Below are 20,281 nucleotides of genomic sequence, written 5' to 3' on the forward strand. Positions count from 1 at the left end.
AAAATGCCCATCACTAAATATCTGAGAAATGCAAATTGAAACCACAGTGAGATATCATTGTACACCAGGGAGAAAGGCTGTTATTAAATGTAAAAGACAGCAGAGTGCAGTGGTTCATGTCTGTAATCACAGCACTTTGAGAGGCCAAGATGGGAGGATTGCTTCGGCCCTAGGGTTCAAGACCAGCCTGGACAACATAGTGAAACCCTGTCTCTACAAAAAATAAAAACTTCTTGGCATGGGCCTGTAGTCCTAGCCACTTAGGAGGCTGAGGCAGGTGGGTCATTTGAGCCCAGGAGTTTGAGGCTACAGTTAGGTATGATTGTGTCACTGCCTTTCAGCCTGGGTAAGAGAATGCGACCCTATCTCAAAAGGAAGTCAAAAACCAACAGACATTGGACAAGATGTGGGGAAAAGAAAACAATTACACACTGTTGGCGGAAGTGTGCATTAGTACAACCTCCATAGGAAGCAGCTCAAAGTAGGACTACCCTGTGACCCAGCAGTTCCACTGCTGGAGAGGTACCCCCAAAAGAAATCATTATGTAAAAACGACACCTGCATTTGTGTGTTTCTTGTGGCACTTTTCACAATAGCAAAGTCATGGTATCAATGGACAGTTGGATAAAACAACGTGGGGGGTGTGTGTGCGTATCTATCTATCTATATGATTATTACTCCATGCATATACATATATATGTGTGTGTGTACGTGTGTGTGTGCATGCGCGTGCGTGTGCACTATGCAATACTACCCAGCCACAAAAATGAATGAAATTATGTTCTTTCAAGCAACGTATAAGGAGGCCATTATCTTTAGTGAAATGACTCAAACTGAAAATCAAATCTGCATACCGTCACTTGTAAGTGGGAACTAAACAATGGTCACACAGGGACATGCAGAGTGAAATGACAGACAACGGAGGCTCCAAGGGTGGGACAGCGGGATGGTGGTGAGGATGAAACACCACCTAGTGGGTACACTGTACACTATCTGGTAACGGGTGCCCTGAAAGCCCAGATTTTACCTCTATGCAATATATCCACATAATACAACTATACCTGTACCCCGAAATCCATAAAAATAAATAAATCCCCCAGGTTAGACACATACACTTAGGCATTTTATTGTATGTAAAGTCTACCTCATTCACAGCAATGTTCTAAAATCAGGTGAGTTTTCCAAGCAGTGCACAGAGGACCAGCGCTGGCAGCATGGCTCCCAGAGGGGAGGAGCAAGAGAGGCCCGTGGGCTCCCGCATTCATCCTGCGGCTGCCGCTCCCTCTCCTGACACCCCATGAGAGTCTCCCTGCACCTTCCACCCGGCCCCACCCACAGTCACTGTGAGATTCCTGGGTGTCCCCTTCCCTGTTCACACCCCCTCCAGGAGCTTCCTCTTCCTGGAGCAGGCATGCCCAGCCCCACCTCAGGGCCTTTGCACTGGCTGTTCCGGCTGCCTGGGGCTCTGCTTCCTGTCTAGGCAGGGCTTCGTACCTTTCCAGCCTCACAGAGACTCCCTGACCAGGTCCAGTGGCACCGTCTCTCTCTACCCCATACTCTTTCACTTCCAACAAAGAGACTCATTTCCTCATATGAATTATTGGTTATCACTTTCTCATCCTTCCACACACCCTAAGATGCAGAATCACTGCCACTAGCCACATGTGGCCATGGGGCTCTTAAAATGAGGCCAGTCCAAAATAACATTTGATCTAAGTGTAAAAAAAAAAAAAACAGGAAATTTCAAAGACTTACACACATTCAAAAGAATGTAAACGATCTCATTAACAACTGTTCCCATGTGTTGCAATAATATTTTGGACATATTAGGTTAAACAAGAGACATTATCAAAATTACTCCCCGTTTCTTTTTACTTTTTTAATGTGTCTCCTAGAAAACTGAAAAGTGCTCGTGGGTTTGTGTCACATTTCTGTCCGTGGCTCAGTCACCCAGGCTCCATCTCCAGGTCCTAGACCACATGGTACCAGTAGGAGCTGGCAAAGGGTTTGTTTATTGAAAAGCGAGGACTTATGAAAAGAGAACCTAATGACCTTTCACAAAAGATTAATTCTCTTATGTTTGGCAAAGAAGTTTCCCAGAGCAGGATGTGGAATAAGGCTTCCAGGAGCTCCAGAAATCATCTCTCTGTTTCAGGGATTCCCAGATCATGACCAAGCTCTGCCAGATGCCTCTGAACACTGAAGACTCCAGGATGCCAAGCCCTGCACATCTCCCTTTCCCGAGGAAACAGGAGGTCATATTGCTTTCACAGCCCAGGGAACAGTGTCCCCTCTCTAGGGGCAAGTGTGAGCCAAGCTTGGGAGCAGTGGGGAGGAGGAGCAGGGCTGGGAAAGGGGTGGGGACTGAGGAGAGTAGTGAGGAGGAGGAGATGGAGGAGCAGGCCCAGAAGGGGCAGGGGGACCTTAGGCAAGGAGGAAGGTTGCGTGTGTGTGTGTGTGTGTGTGTGCGCGCGCGCGTGTGTGTGTGTGGTGTGCGCGCGCGCCTGTGTGTGTGGGGGCGGGGGGGTTGCGTAATGAAAAGAGAAATGGAGAAAGAGGGGGATGGGCAGAAGGAGGAGGGGGAGTCAGGGGTGGGGCGTGGAGGGAGGTTTAGGGCTGGAGCTGTCCAAGCAGGATAAACGCACAGCTGCTGCTGGTCTGGGCATCGTGCCTCAGGCTCTCATCCTCCTCTCCTGCAGCTCCAGCTCTGTGCTCTACCTCTGGGAGCCCATGGCCCACCTCCTATGCACCCTGCTGCTCCTGCTGGGCGCCCTGGCCTGGAGCTCCGAGGAGAAGAATCTGGAGCTTGTGGGTGGCCTCAATGATGAGAGAGTACAGCGTGCCCTGGAGTTTGCCATCAGTGAGTTTCCCAGAGCAGGATGTGGAATAAGGCTTCCAGGAGCTCCAGAAATCAGGCCCACTCAGAGCCTTTGTGGGTTTTTTGAAAAGCTCTGTACTTAAATATCATTAGCGTTATCGAATATCTTCTGGATTTTGATACGTAGATTTCAATATTTATGCAAGAGTGGATGGGCCAAGAAGAAATGAGAAAGAGGCAAATCCACCAGCCACAAATCTACCAGGGGCAAGCGACTTTCAGCTGCATGTAAAGAAAGGCCCCGATTAAAAATGGCTTGAATGCAAAGGGAATCCTCTACCTTTCATAAGAAGCCCTTAGGTGAGACAGGCTTTAGGGATAGAAGTGTCTGCATCTAGCTCTGCTTTCCTGGGTTTCTTTCATTCTTACCTTTCTGTTCATGATGCTTCAGCCTCAAGCTGGTAGCAAGGTGGTTGCCACAGCTCCAGACATCACATCATCAACACCAACATCCAGAAAGAGCATAAGGAAAAGCCTCTGTTCCACACTTCTTTCCAGAATGTGAGTAAGCTCCTCCTACGCACTCCTTAGCACACTCTTTCTCATGCCTCATTGGCCAGGGCTGGACCACTTGCCCACCCTGTACACCAATCACTGTCAAGAATCTATTAATACATCATTGATAGTGTCACCAACACTCAGTGAAACCTGTGGATGAGCATGACAATGTCCTGGTAATAGCACAAACGTCAATAAGTGATGTCATTACTAGAGACTGCTCAAATAAATTATAGAGCACACACATGATGGAAGAGCTGTTAAGAATTAGATAGCAATTAGGGCTGGGTGCAATGGCTCACGCCTGTAATCCTAATACTTCGGGAGGCCAAAGCAGGTGGATTACCTGAGATCACCAGTTCGAGACCAACATGGTGAAACGCTGTCTCTACTAAAATTACAAAAATTAGCCGGGCATGGTGGCACACACCTGTAACCCCAGCTAATCAGGGTGCTGAAGCAGGAGAATCACTTGAATCTGGGAGGCGGAGGTTGCAGTGAGCCAAGATTGTGCCACTGCACCCCAGTGTGAGTGACACGGTGAGACACTTTCTCAAAAAAAAAAAAAAAAAAAAGAATTAGATGTCACTGTATGTGTTAAACTGGAAATAATTTTAATATATCTTGAATATATTATTATATTGAACAAAAGGTATATAGGATGTGTCAATAAAAAGCTTGCTGTAAAAACAAAAGTAAACACGCCTGTGTATGAGTGGCTATATAGACATTTAGACACATATATACACATCTGTATATACACACACACACCCCCAAAACATAGGAGAAGAGAGAGGCAAGCAGTCATTTGTATTTATTAACGGTGGTTTTCACAGAAGAGAGGTGGTAGTTTTGGTAGGGAGATGGAAAATTTGGCTTTTGCTTTTTTTAATTTAGACTCTTTCTCTTCTGTTTGACTACTACAAAAATGTGTGTGTGTTCTTTCTACCCATTTTTTAGTGTCAGCTAGAAGTGTTTTGGTGATGAGATTATAGGTTATTTCTCCTTGGATTCTCCCTGTATCTCCATTTTCAAAACTAACAAATACTATGGCTGAATGACCTATTGGTGTGGTTGATATGCCCACATATGCCTAACAGCTTATCAACTACGAGTTAATCGTTAGTTTATTTTCAGCATAAGGTGTTCTCACAGGCTCTCTGAGTTATGAAAGCACTTAGTACATAATGAACGTTTCCTTGTTTTTCACGGCACTGAATGATTGCAGATACATCCCCTCCCAGATACACTCTGAGCTCCTGGGGAAGAGAGGGTATCTTAGGTCACATTCCCTACAAAGCCTTCACCACCAGAGAACTCATCACTGCTGTGGGCTCAATGACTGCGATCAGCAGGTGGTTGCTGGCTTGGGTTAAGAGTGTTTGATTGTATCCTCTTTCATTCTCCTGTATTCTACTTACACTGAATGTAAAGAGGAGGTAGCCTGCTGCCCAGTTCAATTGAAAGTAATGGATATCTAAAGCTTGAGAGATGAGTCTGCCTTTAATTTCAGCGCAAGTTCATGGCACTGCATTTACATCCCAGCATCCATACTTCGACATTGGAATGGTATACAGTCACTGACCCCATTAGGAATCTGACGAAAATTGTAGAAATGGTGTGTGTGTATGCATATGCACACTCCTGCACAAACACACTTGTAACCTTTGGAGTACAATGGAGTTTCTACAAACTCTTTGTGGACTCTCATATTAAGAAACTTTGTTCTGAAAACCTCACCAGCCATTTCTCACTCTCTTTCTCCTGCCGGCCCCGGGTGCAAAGGCTGAAAGCATCAGGCAATGAACTTCTTAGCCTCCCTCATCCTTGGGGCATAGGACCCAAGTCCAGGCAATAACATCTAAGAAGGCAGATGGGTCATCACACACACACACACACAAAGAAGCCTATACTGAATAAAAAAGACAGGGACCTTGGAAAGAATCCTCTCCCTGTCTCTTTCTCTCTCCTCACCCTCCTTTCATGCCCCGTGACCTCCTCCTGCTCCTCCTCCTCACCTCTCAGGCTGCTGTGTGGGACAGGATGCCTCTGGCTATGGTGTCCGCCTTTCACTCATGAGCAGTGTGTCAAGACCAAGAGCCCAAGGAACAATGGAGAAGATGGAAGGAAACCGCCTGGGCCCCTGCTGAGGACACTGCACTAGCTCTGTGAACACCACCCCCATGGCCTTTGATAAATGACCAGTGCCATCATGGGAGAGGACACCAGTGTTTCTCAGGACCCCAGCCACCTGCAGCCAGGATACTCTGGGAATGATGGAGCTGACACACCACTAAGTGCCAATCCCAGAGCAGGGTGGTAAATGATGCTTACTGTGCAATGGGAACAAAATTTAACTGAAAATTACATGACCTGCTTTCTTGTCCCCAAATTCCCTTCTACTTAATTTCTCAGAATTACAAGGGGTTTGCGTTACCTGCCCAACTTTCCTCATCAGATAGATCAAAAGAAATTTGGTAAGTGAAATATTTCACCAAGTCCAGTACAAATGGGAGCATTGTTTTTCATTTCGCTGGGGATTAAGGGGGAGAAATAGTTCCTGGCTGAGTAAGAGATTTTCAAGAGCAAGTAACTTTCCAGATAAAACACCGGTTTTCCAAATAGGTCTCACGTCTGAACATTTGGAACATCCTACCCCTCAAATCCTGAGTAGAGAGATTTCCAGCCTCCTAGACAAGAATTACCCCATCCATTCACGGACCTAACACCCACTGTAGTTAAAAAGGGAGGATATTTGCTGTGTGGGTCCTGATTCCACCAGCTCTAGGTTAGCGTTACTGGAAACAGACTCAGATGGGATTCATGGGCAAGAGGCTGCCTGACGCATGTGCTGGGGAAGCAGGGATGTGGGGCGGAGCAGAGGGAGAAGTCAGGCCGTGGTGCAGCTCAGCAGAGGCCACAGCCAGGCCCATGGAGAGCTCTGCAATGGGGATGGCCTCAGAGTGGTAGTGGTCAAAAGAGTCAACACTTTGTACCCCCATATAGACCTATTCAAAATAGACAATTCCAGGAGGGGCATGAACTTGGACAAAGGAGGTTCCTTCAACTCAGATCAATGCCCACAGAAGGACTCAGCTGTGAACCCTCAGTGGCCACACTCCCAGCAGCTGAGAGAATGCAGTCTCACTGGTGAAGGGAAAATGGGGGGACATAGCCCCTACAGAGATAGCAAGGGATGTAATCTCTAGGAGACTCAGTTAACTCATCTGTACAATGGGAAGAAATAACTATTACTGCATGCGGTCATTTAAAAAATAAATGAAAGTTTGATCCTCTCATGAAGTTATTTGCTGGTTGCTTTGCAGTTTCTGTTGCATAGCTGCTTTACAGGGTCTGTGGACTGTGTACTTAAGTTTGTTTTTGTGGTAGCAGAGATCTCTCTTCAGTTTCCATGTGTAGTACTTCCTTAAGCATCTCATGTAAGGCTGGTCTAGTGGTAACAAATTTCCTTAGTGATGGCTTGTCTGAAAAAGATTTTATTTCTCTTTGCTTATGAAGCTTAGTTTGACAGGATACGAAAGTCTTGGTTGAAATTTTATGTCTCTAAAAATGCTGAAAATAGGCCCCCATCACTTCTGGCTTGTATAGTTTCCAGTGAGAACTTTGCAGTTAGCCTGATGGGTTTCTTTGTACATGAGCTGACATTTTTCTCTAGATGCTTTTAAGATTTTTTATTTAATTGACCTTGAAAAGCCTGGTGACTATAGGCCTTGATGTTCATTTTGTATAGTATCTTGCCGGCATTCTCTATATTTCTTGTGTCTGGATAGATGTCTATGACACTGGCAAGGTTAGGGAAATTTTCTTAGATTATTCCCTCAAATATGTTTTCCACGTTGTTTATGTTTTCCCATTCTCTTTCAGGAATGCTAACAATACAGATGTTTGGTCATTATATATAACCTCATATTTCTCAAAGAATGTTCTTTTTTTTTTACTGTCTGACTGAGTTAGTTCAAAGGACCAGTCTACAAGCTCTGAAATGATTTGTTTTGTTAGGTCTAGTCTATCAATTGTATTTTGAAATTTCTTTTTTTTTTTGAGATGGAGTTTCGCTCTTGTTACCCAGGCTGGAGTGCAATGGTGCGATCTTGGCTCACCGCAACCTCCGCCTCCTGGGTTCAGGCAATTCTCCTGCCTCAGCCTCCTGAGTAGCTGGGATTACAGGCGTGTGCCACCATGCCCAGCTAATTTTTTGTATTTTTAGTAGAGACGGGGTTTCACCATGTTGACCAGGATGGTCATATTTTGAAATTTCTTAAGAGGAGTTTATCAATTCTGGAAGCTCTGATTAATTTCTTTTTAAAATGTGTATTTCTTTCTTCATCTCCTAGATTGCCTAGGAAGTTTCTTTTTGTTGATTTCCAACCTTGTCTTGGATCTCATTGAGCTTGCAATGATGTAAGCTTTGAATTCAGTATCTGTCACTTTTCAGTTTTCATTCTGGTTCGGAACCATTGCTGGAGAGATAATGTGATCCTTTGATGATGTCTGAACATTCAGATTTTGCATGGTGCGAGAATTCTTGTGCTGTCTTTTTTCTCCTCTGGACACATTGGCACTTCTAATTTTTGTAATTATTTTCATGCAAAGAGAATTTCTTTTTCTTTTTTTCTCTATCAGTGTTTTTCTCTCCATTTCTACCCCTCTTTAGGGGGTGTGACTATAGGATTTTTGGCTTTGTTTATATAAGCCAAACAGGCCAACAGACAGTGCTTGTCTGCAAGCGTCGGCTGTGGCTAATGCAGATGGGTGTCTACTTGATTTGTGATTACTAGAAGAAATTTTCTGTTGCCTCAGGCAATGGGCTGATCCTGAAGTGCTCCCTGCTCATCACTGGATGAGGGGACCAAGATGGGCAGGCACACCTACAGGTCCTCCAATAGCAGGTACAAGCACCAGCACTGAGTGTGAGTTCAGTGGGCATCAATTGAGAGCCCAGAGATGTGCCTAGGCATAGATGTGAGAAACTGCCTTGGACTCAAGTTCTCTGCAGGTGGTAGAAAGCCTAAATTCCTAATCCAAGGGATTGGGTACTCCAGGTACCTGGATATCTTCCTGGGCATGGAGGGCAGCGGGTGCTGCTATACCACAATCTCTGCACAGGAAGGTTGGGGCAGCTCAGGCCATTGTTCCAGGTGAGCAGGTGCTCTAAATGTCTGGAGATCTGCCTGGGCATGGAGCAGAGGCAGATCACTCATCACCACTGTCTCTGCACAGGAAGGGTAGGGCAGTGAAGGCTGTTGATTTAGGCACACAGGTTCTCTGAATGCCTGGAGATCTACCTCAGTGTGGAGCACAGAGGGTCCTGCTGCACCACAGTCTATATGTAGGAAGGGTAGGCGTGCTTAGGCTGCTGATCTGAGTGAGTGGGTGCTCCAAATACCTAGAGATCAGTCTGAGTGTGGGGCAGAGAGGGTCCAGCTACTCCACAGTCTCAGGGAAGAAGTCTGGGGCATCCAGCACTAACACACAGAGACCAGTTCCTGGCACCAAGGTGACCTTGACTGCAAGTCTCATCACCCAGGAGAAACCATAGCTGCAGTAGCCCTCCTCTTGCCCCAGACTTGCAATAAGGGTGAGTACAATTCCAGTACCTACTACTGGGGCAATTTCCATCACTGCTCAATTCTAGCTGTGAAGGCCCCTACCCCATTCTAGCACAAGCACTCCAATCTGGCCAAAGACTAAAATGACTTTGTGGACAAGCTGCTGGGACACCAAAGAATGACTGACTGCATGAGGCCAGGTTAAAAATGGCACACTGCTCTTAGTCCTAGGTCTGGGAAAATGCCAGCAGCTTTTTCCAGTGTCTTTCACTCTCAGAGTGTCTGAGCATCTCCCCAAATTAGCTCCAGGGCTTGGTATAAACAAAGTGGTCTGGTTCCATGGAATCTCCAGTGGGAAGGTAAATCACAGATGATAACTCTGCCACCTTACATTCAGGGCCATCACTCATTTTTATCAGGAGCACATTGTCATAGGGACTATTTGCCTGCATTCTCCTTTCCAGAATCTGAGGTGTCCTTCAGGATTCCAGTGGATTCCCACTGTCCTTCTTGAGTTAAAGCTCCCAGAGCTGATCATTATGTACTATTTTGCTATTTCTAAGCAGTTGAGGCACACTGACATTTTCTAATCTACCATTACAGGGAAAAAATGCACAACGTTTATCAGAATCTCTGACCTCTATCCAGCAAATGCCAGCAGCACATCCTCTCAAGTAGCAACAACCAAAAATGTCCTAGACATTACCAATGTGCCCTAGAAAGCAAAATTTCCCCAGGTTAATAACTACTGACAGAGGTACTGTGGCATTTCAGTAGCAATGAGTGAGCACAGGAAGAACTTGGTTTCGCTTTCTAGATTCACCACAGATTCCAGCCAGTGATTCTAGATTAGACGAAGGAAAGTACAAAATAGATCTAAAACTTCCTGTTATTCATACATGAAAAGGTAAGGTTAAGCTCGAATAATAACGAAAACAAGTCAAGAGAACAGAGGAAGCTGCTTAAACAATCTCTCACAGCCAACTGTGAGATAATGTACACACTGGAATAATAGTGGTAACAGGTTATAACTTACTGAATAAAATAAGAACATGAGTTAGATCTATGGAGAGCAAGAACATAGGTAAGTAGAAATATAGGTAAATAGAAAGTTGAGACAAGAAAGTTCTCCTTACAGTGGAATGAATGCCATTAATAAATATAGAAGAAATGATGAAGTTAGAAAAAAGTAGTCACGATAATTACAATAACAATTGATTCAGGCAATAATTATCATTATATGCTAACGGTTGAAAGTAAGTTTAATTAGAAGTTAAACATAAACTATTTTCTGAGTACTGATGCATGAAATGCTTACTGATTATACAAACAAAAATAAAAGTAACTTCAGAGTGGAGAAACATGGAAGACACTATCTGAATCTCAAGATTAATGTTGACATCAATCGGCAATTGGACAATGCTGTCGTGGCCTCCTGGAATGACATACTGAGGAACACAATATCACTTCTCTAATTTTCATCTGAAAAAATGCATAACCTGAATCTAATCCATTGACAACCCCAATAGAAAACATTCCACAAAGTAGTCAATTATCTTCACAATGGCAGGATCACAAACACAATAAAGAATGAACAGCTGCTCCAGATGAAAGAGACTCAGGAAGCTTGGCAAATAAACACCATTGATAAACTATCTGAACAACAGACTAGACAAAGGTATGTATCCACGCTAGAGTCATGATTTTGCTCGTTGCACTGACGTTGTTAGAGAATGTCCTAGGACATTCTTACGACACATACATGAAAGCACATCTAAGGATAAAAGAGGTCATCTCTGCAATTTGCCTCAAATGACTCAGAAAAACGTGTAATGGTTTTTACACGTACAGAAAGAGAAGGAAAAAGCATGAGACAAAAATGTTAAGAGTGGGAGAATTTAAGTGTCCACAGGAGCTCTTTATATTACTCTTTAAACTTTTTGTAAGTTTGAAATCACTACAAAAAAAAAAAAGGTGCAAAAAATAAAAATGCAAAATACAGCAAAGTTCTGCATCAGGAGCACCCAACATGCACAGGCCTGTGTTGTCAGCCAGCTGGGAAGTCATGGAAACACCTCATAACTTCTCAGCCTAGCATACATAAGTCATGGAAATGGCCAAGCCATCGCATGCTTCAGGCTGGCTGATGACTAAGAATACATTTCAGTAGCATCCACACCCTGCACTGGTCCTTAGAGCAGAGACAGGGCGTGAGGAGGAAGGGACTGGGGCACTGGAGAGAATGCAGGAGCAGAGGCTGAGGAAGAAGCTCCCTCCACTTCCCCCAGATGCTGTCACCTCACACGAGATGGCCATGTTACCCACCTCTCATTCTACCTTCACCTCCCTTTGCAGTTCAGGGGGGGTCACTGCTGTTTCGCAGCCCCATTCTTCTGTTTGCTCTTCGGTTTTCATTATAAGACCCCATCCAACACATGGACACCTTCACAATTATTTGGCTATGATTCTGATACCACATGAACCACACCGGGGGTGAGGGTAGAAGTGAATTCTCTATTAGGAAGAACTCAGCAATTAATATATAACAAAATGTGGGCCAAAGAAGATTCTACCAGGCCATAGCCATACCCTTTGACTGGTCTGTTTTTATAGAGAATAAACAGGCCTTCAGAGAGGAGCTTTCCTCATATGGAAGACCCCCTTCTAGGGAGCCAACTCTTCCCAGATACCACAGGTAGAACAGAGGAGACTGAGAAACGTCAGCCTGGTTAGCAGAAGTTTAGACAGTCACTGCCAACATGAAAGCCACAGACTTCCTGGAATCCTGTGCCATGTCACAGCACAGAGAAGAGAGGTTTTCCTACATTCGGGGGTGTGCTAGGATTGATGGGCAGCAGTCTCTCTTGCTGGAACAAAGCTATATATCCATGCCCTCTGCCATGTGGCTAGCAGCAACTCCCTCCAGGAAATGCAGCAAGGTCATGGGACTTGCTTGAGCCTATAGGATGTTAACAGATGTGACAAGGGCAGAGACCTTAACCCTGCAGATGTGAGAGGCGGGTCCTCCTCCTCCCTTTAATCCTTCATGAAGAAAACCCCACCCAAGCAGACACTGCTCCTTCAGCGTGGGCCCCAGGGTGAAGACACAAGCCAAGCCAGATCAGATCTGCTGAGTCCAGCCCATCTGCAGGCTCTAGAGCGTGACAGGAACAGTTACTTGATTTAAGTCCCCAAGATGTTAAGGGTTTTTCCTATGGAACAGGAACTGACTCATACATGATTTATCCCATTTTCCTTGGTTCACCTTCTCCACTCTTCTCCCGAATGAACCCTTTTCTGCCCCCATGACAACCTACATCCCATAAGTAATTAAGCTGGTGGTTGTAAAGAAACAGAAGCTTTAAAAATTTCCTTTTGGCAAATCATAAAAGCTACCCATATGTCAGAGATCCAGGACAGCTCTTAACTCTTCCCAGATACAAATAAGCAACCCAGAAGCTCTGTGGGGGCAGAGCATGCTGGTCCTCACACTGCCCAGGTCCTGGCTTCTGATTGTTAAGACAGCACCTCAGTGAGAAAAGGGGAGGATCCCAGTTCACACTATGGAGCACCACCCTCACCCTAAAGTGACATGTTGAAAGAAAGGCAAAGGAGAATGCAAAGGACCACTGAATGGCTGTTCCTTTAGAGAGCAAATCAGAATAATCACAGAGGCTGGAATCCACTTTTAACTTTCATAATCTGATGCACAAGAGAAACAATCCAAGTAGGACTGGGGAGTCCCAGCTTGGCTACCCTATTTGTGTTTGCTTATTTTTCAGATATTTAGAATTTTCTAAGCCAGCCTGGAGGGGGTGGTTTCACCAGATTCCACGATGAATGAAGAGGGGGACGGTAAACTCAGCTCCTGACTCCTGGCTTCGGTGCCTTCCTCTGGGATACCTCATCTCTATCCAGATACATGATACAGCAGTACGTAACTGATGGGTACAGGATGTTCTGAACACCCCTCCCAGGAGAGACCCACAGTACACTTCATGAGGGGTCCAAAGAGGGAAAATCTCCTCCCCAGAGGACTATGTGGTTTCTGCTGGTGCCTGCAACTACCATGGGGCACGTGGGGCTCAGCCCTTTCCTTCCAAATCCAGCCTATATTCCATGATCTCCATCTGCCTTCTCACTGACTTGCATCCTCTTTCCATAGCACTACAACTGTTAAACCCATCAAGCTTCCCCTCGAGGATCAGCCTTCCAAAAAGTCTTAAATAGGTCCAGGACCAGGTGCACTTAGAATTCCACAGAAATTTCCAGAGGCAGAACTGTCAAAACACTCACCCAAAGGCCAAGGCAGAGCCCACTTGGCCTACAGGAAGCCCCAAGGAGGCCAGGGACAGGCAGGGACTGGTTTAGATGCAAAGTACACATCAGAGTTTCAATTTAAGGACACTTGGAAGCCATGGAGGGCTATGAGTCAAAGATCACAATCTGATTTGCGGCAGGGAGTAGGACACCACAGGAGTAGACGCACAGAGTACAGTGAAGATTCCTCAAAGATTGGACACAGTCACCAGATAGCCATGAGCGTTCTCATAGCTGTGGCAGTGTGGAGGACACATTGGACATACAGATAACAGAACGTTACAGGACTTCGACTTTTATTGGTCAGGGAAAGATGAGAAATAAACAGGAAACATGATGGATGGACACATAGATAGATAGATTAAATAGATCTGATAGATAAATAGATTACATTTGTGATCCAAGAGTATCTGAGACTAGTCTCAATTTACATCTTTTATTTTTCCAAGATTAAGGACACTCCCGTGACATGGACTCAGGTAGGTTTTTAATGACTGGCGTTCATGGTGTTAAACACACTCTGAATGAAGAGACCCTCAAAAAGGCTTTGTGTGAGCCATATGGTTGTTTATTCACCAGGGTATGGGCAGGTTGAGTCCAGAACCCACCTAAAAGAGAGTCAGTGCAGGGTGGTGGGATAGGAGTTGGTTTTATAAGTTTGAGGTAGGCAGAGGAAAGTTACAGAAGTTACAATTTAGGGCAGTTTTTGCAAGCTGGGAGGGGGTCATAGGACCTGGAGTCAGGAGGTTGCCCGAGGTCAGTTACAAAGTCCAATTGCCTTATCAGTTGAGGCAAGAATAGGAACAATAGAAGAATCTCTCAAAGTTAATTAGGTGCCACAAACATTGATCCTTCTTCCCCTTTTTGTGATTGTCCAGGAACTCATCTGGAGTGTATGTGCAGGTCACAGAGGTTACCACGTCACACATGGCATGGTCAGTCTGTCTAAAAGACGTAACACAAGGTGGCTGGGTTACACCTTGTTTCACACATTTGAGAGTCACGAGATATCAATCAGTATATATTGGTTCAGTCCAGAAAGGAAGGACAACTGGAAGTAGGGAGGGGGCATCCAGGTCATAGGTAGATAAAAGACAAACGGTTGCATTCATTTGAGTTTCTGATTAGCCTTTAACTGAATAAGCAATTTACAGGAATAATATTGAATGAAACAATAGGGCAAAGGAAGCAATCAGATATGCATTTGTCTCATGTAAGCAGAGGGATGACTGAGTTCTGTCTGTCTTTTGTGCACAAGGAATTTCCTTGTGGGCAAGTTGTGCTGGAGGTAGACAGTTTTTTCAATCTTTGTAGCTATCTTATTTAGGAACAGAATGAGAGGCAGGTTTGCCCGATGCAGTTTCCAGCTTGACTTTTCCCTTTGACTTAGTGATTTAGGGATCCCGAGATGTATTTTCCTTTCACACCTGCATACCTAAATTAATTAGGCAGATTAGATTAATTGAGAGATTGATAGCTAGAAACATAGATATGCCAGGCACTGTACTAAGCACTTCACAAGTATTTCATTAAATTCTCCTGATGCCCCTATGAGTCAGTGTGGTACACTACTGGGACATATTAGATTATTCTTCAAAATAGTAACTCCCTGTTTTCTACCCTCTATGGCAGAGTGCACATCCCCATCACTTTCCTTCGGGCTGGACCATGTGACTTGCTTTAGCCATGGGAGAGTTGCAGGTGTGAAGTCACCAGAAGCTTCAGATACTTTTGCGCAGTTCACCTTGCCTTCTTGTGCACTGCTCTTGCCATGTGAGAATATGAAAAATGTCGGCCATTGGTCCCTGGAGAAGGATGATAGACGTGGAGCAGAGCCAGCCCAGACAATCCCATCCTAGGTGAGTGACTACCAGCATGACTGCAGATGTGAACAAAATAACTAACCGGTCAATGCCATAGGCCAATGAGATCATGCAGCATCTTATTACAGAGTCCACCATCATAATAACTCACTGATACTGGGAATCATTATATCCCTGATTTTAAAATGATGAGACTAAAGCAGTGGGAGATTTAACAACTTGCCGGTGGTCACAGCCAATCTCTGGGCAGAACCATGGATAACAGTGGGGTTATTATCTAACAGGGGGATACAGGATGGGAGGCAGGGGTGTGGGCCAAAATGATCTTAACACGGGACATGATGAATGATTGGAGCCTGCAGGATGTCCAGTGATGATGTCATGGGCAAGAGGATGAGCAGCTTTACTGCTTGAAGCCTGAGCTTGCTTGAGATGATTCAGGATGATGGCAGTAGGTGTCAACACTCTCACAGTAAGAACGAGAGTGAGCTCAACTCCAGAGACAAGGGGAAGTGGGAAGCGAGTGTTTATAGCCAAGGATGGGGGTGGTAGGGTTAATGGATAAAGCAGAGACATCAAAGGTAGAAGTTTCTAGATAAACTGACCTGACAGAATTCTTGCTAAAGGCAGGACAAAGCCTTAGACATCAAAGTTGAAGAATGAAGAACGTGATCGGATGTTGAGGGTGATCAGATACCAAGGGTGAGGGATTCTTTCTAAACTGACTTAGCAGGATTCTTTCCTAAAACAGGGCATTGTGGCCCTGGCAGGGACAGGAGGTCCCGGGCTGGGAGTAGTTGAGGCCTAGGGGAGAAGGCTCGGGGGAGCTTAACTGAGGTTTGGTCAAGGTGAGTCTTGTCTCTGGATCCAGCTCCTCTGTGACAGGGAGGAGAGGGCAGTCAGGGTCACGGAGGGGGCAGGCCTGTCCCGATGACCTCCAGCACTCAGCGACTGGGTTGAACAGGATTCCAAGCAGGAACAGGAACCACTCTCGACAGTCACTGCACTTTGCTAAAGGAATTGAAATTTAAGGCTACACAAACAGTGACAGGGAAGTCTCAGCAGTGACCCAAACAGAATTAGAAAATGTGTCCATCCATAGATATCAAGGAGATGACTCACCTCCTCAGAGTCATCAGTTTTCCTCGTGGCCAGTCCTCAGCAGGCTGCAGCCCAAGAAATCAGATGGAGCCCTGGCTGCACCAGCTGACAGCCTGAGGTCCCAGAGGCCTCCCGCGTCCCCTCCATTCATATGTGGTTCTTCAGTCACTGAATTTGCCGTGGCAAATGCTCTTTTTGAAAAATGAATGTCAACTTGCACTCCAAAGCCATGAAAGCTGTTCATAAGCTGGTCCCTGAGACAAAGGTTTTGCTTTCCCTCCATGGAGTGCAAAACAGTGAGACCTCAGACACTGGGCTCTGCCCTCTCTCGCTTTTTCTTGCAGGGGCTTCCAGCAGGATTCCTCATGAGTATCACAGTTTCCTAATGATGTGACAGAGCCAAATGTGTTACCAACACTGGCCCATAGTTTAGAAGCATCCACATGTCCTAGGAGAGCCAAATGTGTTACCAACACTGGCCCATAGTTTAGAAGCATCCATATGTCCTAGCAGAGCCAAATGTGTTCCCAACATTGGCTCACAGCTTAGAAGCATCCACGTAGCCGCAATGTTAGAGGAGAGGGAGAAAAGAAGGAGGGAGGGAGTGTGTAAGAGATGAGCTTGACCCCAGAGACTTCCAGGCACTCCATAAAGGAGGCTCCCGTTTGAGAAGCCACCAAATTCTGTGGCTGCTCAGTATCAGCTCCTACCACAGACCAAAGTGTTAGTTGCTCAAAATCCAAATGTGCAGAATCTCAACCCTTGGCCAACTTGTCCTCACCACTGGCCCCTTCAGGTGATGCTTTCTGTGCTTGGTCGTTCGTTAATTATAGTATTGTTCAGTGTTCACTTACGATTGCTCATTCATTACAGAGAACTTCTACCACTCACCTAATTTCTCATCCTACTAATTCAGATCATGGGATCAGTAGTCACCCACGCAGCCTAGAGGAACACGGCTTTCTCTTGTCACCTGGCAGAAGGGAAACATGCCCCCTCCTGGGCAGTTGGACTCCTCCAGGTTACATGGGTGCTGGATGCCCCAGGCTTGGTCCTCAGTCCATGGTTGCTATCTGGGTCTCTCCTAATGTGTCCTTAAAACTGTGGACTATGGAAATCGGGGAACAAAGTGTTCTGTCATCTTTTTTTTGAGATGGGGGTTTTACTGTGTTGTACAGGCTGGAATTGAACTCTTGGATTCAAGGAATCTTCCTGCCTCAGCCTCCTAATTAGCTAGGATTACAGGTGCACCACCACACCTGCCTACTCCATCATTTTCAACCGTGTTGACACATCACTGCTGAAGTCTGTCCATCTGTGCTTGTCTGAACCCCCAGACACTATGCTTTACAAAGGAGCCTCTTTCTACAGATACACGACAGACACATTTACCTAAGGTCATCAAACATCTGGAGCCGCTGGCCACCTACCCTAACCTGCCACTTCCTATCACTCCACACTGGACACCACACCTGTACCTCCTCCTAAGAGCAGCCTACACTGGTGTGTTTCCTACTGAGATTAGAGAGGGTGCTGCATCAGGACAGCTGACCCTCCCTGCCGTGCATGCCAGCATCCAGAGGATGACTACCTGTGGTGTCATCACATACGGGGCACAGGACAGCACTCTGACCCCTCCCTCTCACTTCACCCACCAGCACATTCTCACTGTTTGGGTGACCACCATCTCCTTTCCAGTGATAAAGAAAAGAAGGTTGCCTGACTCTCAGCTTACCCTCTGAACAGCACATCTTCCTGAGTCCTTACTCCTAGGTGTCCAAGGAAGGTGGGAGCCACAGCAGAAAATTAACTCCTACCTTTGGAGATGACCATTCTGCTCTCAATACCTGCCTGGTAAGGGACTTCCCTCTCTTTCCCTGTCTAGGGATATCTCCACACTTTCCTGTCTAACTAGGAGGCATCATGTGTAACCCTGTTTGAAGACCTTCCCTCCCTCTCCCAGCAGTAAATACCATGCCTGGGACACCTGCTGTGTCTGGTGGGGTATATGGCTTTTCTAGGGGTGCTGGATTCACAGTGGGGTGAGAAGACCACTGGGCCTCAGGTAACAAGGTCCCCAATTCTAACACTGAACATGAACCCATCAGTAATGTTGTTTCCACTATTGAGTTCCTGCCGATCCAGCCCAGCCATGGCCGAGCCCAAGGATCACAGAGGGTCGGGGCTGACGCTGGCTGACCCTCACCTCCCCAACTCCCAGGAGAGTCCTCTGGGTGCCCTGCAGAGGCCCAGGGTTTCCAAGTGTTTCTGGGCAAGTCTGCCACCTCACCATAAGGGCATTTGCCACAGGGTCACCCTCAGGCCTGCAGGGTGGGGTAGAGAGAACACGGGGAGCAGCTGTCTGTTCAGAGCCCCCTCACTCTCCATTCCTGGAGTCACATTCCAGCCCAGGACTGCAGCCTCCCGAGCTGGGGGCTCTGACAGCCCACAGGGCACCCAGCTGTCCACGTCCTCAGTCTGGGGAGAAGGAGAACTCACAATCCTGGCAATGAAGCAACTCGGGGGCTGCTGGAAAGCCACGCTGAGCAAAGAGCAAAGACACACCAGGGCTCGGACTGCAGGACTCATTCCTGGGAAGCTAAGGACAGGCAACAAAGCAGTCTACAGGGCCGGATGGGGTCTGCCAGGGTGGGGTGGGCACGAGGGTGGGCTGCAGAGGAAGGAGGACACCATCTGGGGCAAGGCAGAAACGGGTCTGGACAAAGTGGTAACACGGGTGTATGCATTTATGAAATCCCCCAGATTGCGCACATACAATTAGGCACTTTACTGTATGTAAATTCTACCTCATTCAAGGCAATTTTTAAATATCGGGCGAGTCTGCCACGCAGTGCACCCAGGAAAGGAGTCCAAAGCATGTCTTCCCTAGGACTGGAGCAAGAGAGGCTTTTGGGCTCCCACATTCATCGTGAGGCAGCTGCTCCCTCTCCTGACACCCCCACGGAGGTCTCCCTGCACTTTCTACTCGGCCCCACCCACAGTTATGGTGAGATTCCAGGTCATTCCCTTCCCTGCTCACACCCCCTCCAGGAGCTTCCTCTTGGAGCAGGCCCACCCAGCCCCACCTCAGGGCTTTGCACTGGCTATTCCCCCGCTGCCTGGGGCTTCTCAACCCGTCCAGTCTGGTAGAGACCACCCTGCTGACCAGAGTCCTACGGTCTCTCTGCAGCCCCTGTTCTATTTCACTCCAACAGAGCGATTCTAACTCCCTGATAATAATGGTAATCATAACCTACCATCCCTACACACACTGTGTAGGAACGGACTGTGCAGTTCCACAGCCACCAGCCACATGTGCCACGGGACACTTGAACTGGGGCCGGTCCAAAATGACTCCTGGTCTAAGAGTAAAAAATACACAGGGAATTTCAATGACTTACGAAACCAAAAAAAAAAAAAAAACCCCATAAAGTATCTCAATAACTGTTCCAATGGGCTGAAATAATATTACGGCTATATTAGGTTAAATACATATTTTAACATGACTTTCACCCATTTATTCTTATCTTTGCAAAGCATCTACTAGAAATGTGAAATTGCTCATGGGTCCGGGTCACATCTCTGTTGGTGGCAGCTCTGCACGTCACCTCTATGGCTCATTATCCAGGTTCAATCTTCAAGCCCTAGGACTCCTGGCACGGGGAGTAGCTGGTGACAGGTTTGTTTACTGAATAATGAGTTATGAAAACACAAGCCAGTGACCTTTTCCCAAAAGGTTAATTCCCTTAAATTTTACAAAGAAATTATCCACAGTAGGGTGTGGGCAGAGTCTTCTGGAACTTTCTGAAATAACCTCCCTGCTCCAGAGATTCCGAGGCTGTGTCTAAGTGCTCCTGGATGCCCCTGACATCTGAAGACCCCAGGAGGCCAAACCCTGTTTTTTTTTTTCCTTTTCTGAGTAAACAGGATGTCACGTTGCTTTCACAGCCAAAGGAGCAATGTTCCCTCTGTGGAGATCAGGGTCACTCCAAGTGGGGAGCACTGGGGAAGAGGGGCACTGCTCGGGGGAGGCTGCAGTGAGGACAGGAGTGGGGAGGAGGGGAGATGGAGGCGGAGGCTGGATATGGACA

This window comes from Aotus nancymaae, unplaced genomic scaffold (assembly GCF_030222135.1).
Source record: "Aotus nancymaae isolate 86718 unplaced genomic scaffold, 86718_ANA_hifiasm-v0.15.2.pri h1tg000001l, whole genome shotgun sequence".
Classification (NCBI taxonomy): domain Eukaryota; kingdom Metazoa; phylum Chordata; class Mammalia; order Primates; family Aotidae; genus Aotus; species Aotus nancymaae.